This window comes from Myotis brandtii, unplaced genomic scaffold, assembly GCF_000412655.1.
Source record: "Myotis brandtii unplaced genomic scaffold, ASM41265v1 scaffold736, whole genome shotgun sequence".
Lineage (NCBI taxonomy): Eukaryota > Metazoa > Chordata > Mammalia > Chiroptera > Vespertilionidae > Myotis > Myotis brandtii.
The window spans coordinates 215,110-217,179 of NW_005370921.1; the positions used below are offsets into that span (position 1 = coordinate 215,110).

General features: G+C 41.7%; 1 pseudogene; it reads right to left on the bottom strand.

Annotated features, from left to right (window-relative positions):
• Positions 1–945: 945 nt before the first annotated feature.
• LOC102251484 overlaps positions 946–2,070 on the bottom strand; it is a 9,464-nt pseudogene continuing 8,339 nt past the window's right edge.

The window sequence follows — 2,070 nt, forward strand, 5'->3', positions numbered from 1 at the left end:
TACTTGAGCATCCAGCAGTTAACCTTTGCCCACACATTTGCACACTATATTCATGGTTAGTTAGTGCATTATGGGTTTAATAACAAAAGTTTTTTAAAAATATGTTTTTATTGATTTCAGAGAGGAAGGGAGAGGGAGAGAGAGAGAAATATCAGTGATGAGAGAGAATCATGGATCGGCTGCCTCCTGCACACTCCACACTGGGGATCGAGCCCGCAACCTGGGCATGTGCCCTGATCGGGAATCGAACTGTGACCTCCTGGTTCATAGGTCAATGCTCAACCATTGAGCCACACCAGGTGGGCACAACAAAAAGTTTTTTTTAATAGTTTAAAATATCTACATTCTTTATTTAAAGGTGTGTTTTTTTCAAAAACAAACAAACAAACAAACAAACAAACAAACAAACACTGCCTCCTGCATGCCCCCTACTGGGGATCAAGCTGGGCATTTGCCCTGACTGGGCTTGAACTAGCAACCCTTTGGTGCACAAGACCATGCCCAACCAACTGAACCACACCAGCCCCGGCAAAGAGAACAGATTCTTATTCCTACTGAACTTACTAAAATAACTATATTGCTGTCCTGGCCAGTTGGTTGGAGCATACACCAAAAGGTTGCAGGTTTGATTCCTGGTCAGGGCGCAAATGAGAGGCAACCGATCGATGTTTCTCTCCCTCTCCCTTCCTCTCTAAAATCAATAAACATATATATATATTTTTAAAAATTACCTACAAGGACCTTTCATATGTTTTTGATTCTCAGAATCACCCTGGGAGATAGGCAGGTTTTAGTTATTCATTCTAATGAGGTATTTTCTCCATAAATACAGAATACTGCCAAGAAAAGTTTGCTTTTAGACCCTACTTTTTAAAAACCTGTTTTTCTGGTAACTTCAGTTTCAGAAATGGCATTAAACATTTCTTATTTCCCTAAGTCCATCCTTTACAAAGAAGATAAGACATTTCTGAAGTCCACCTTTGAATTCTTTTTGGATTCACTCTGGCTAAGTAACATTTTTAGTTGAGAGAAGTGTTTCTTTGTTTTGTTCACATTTTTTTGAGGAGCAAGTGGGTGTTGAGTGTCCAGCTGTAGGTGTTCTGAAAGTCAATGCTGGGCTCTTGCCTTTGGAACCAGACACCCTGTGATTTAGGTTTGCAGAACCTAGAGACTTTCTCTCTGGGGTCTTCGGGCTGCGTTTCCTCGCGGGAGTGGCAGGATTGCTCCTCAGTGCTGACGAAAGCTTCTGCTCTTTCCATGATGTCTCACTGTTTTGTTGCATGTTTTACAAGTAATCAACAGTACACTTTTGGAGTCTTTGTACTTTTTCACAATTTTTGCTTCTTTAAAACTGAGTGTACAATTTCTTGCTTCTCGATTAAGAAGTTTCTGTATTCTTGGTGTCAGTTTGGGCTTGGGTTTGAGGCGTACTCGAGAATTATCCAGAATCAGCAACTGGAAACAGTATGGGCATGTTTCTTCAGAAGTGCTTTTAGCATAGGAGATAGCGGGCCTGGCCCGGGGAACGAGGCGAGCCTGCAGTTTCCTCGCCGCAGCCTCGAGGCAGTGCTTCTGCCTCACCGCCACCACAGTCCCACCGAGACACAAGGAGACTCCGGAAGCTGGCAAAAAGTTTAATTAGCATTTAAATACCAATTTTAAAAGTGTTCATCCATTTGTAAGCATTTAATTCACAGTCTCACAGAGTAGATTCTCTGACACTGTGTTCCGAACTTATGACAAACACAGACAAAATACCACAATGGTTACAATACTGATATAAACCCTTCCATTATAAGATATTATAAAATGTTATACTTTTAAAAAATCCTCATCTGAGGGTATGTTTTTTTATTGATTTTTATAGAGAGAGGGAGGGAGAGAGAGAAACATCGATGTGAGAAACATCCACTGGTTGCCTCTTGTATGCACCCCGACCAGGGATCAAACCCATAACCTGAGTACGTGCCCTGACAGGGAATTGGACCCGCAACTTCTTGGTGTACGGGGCGATGCTCCAATGGAGCCACTGGCCAGGCCAAACATTCTACTTTTAATTAAACATTTAAA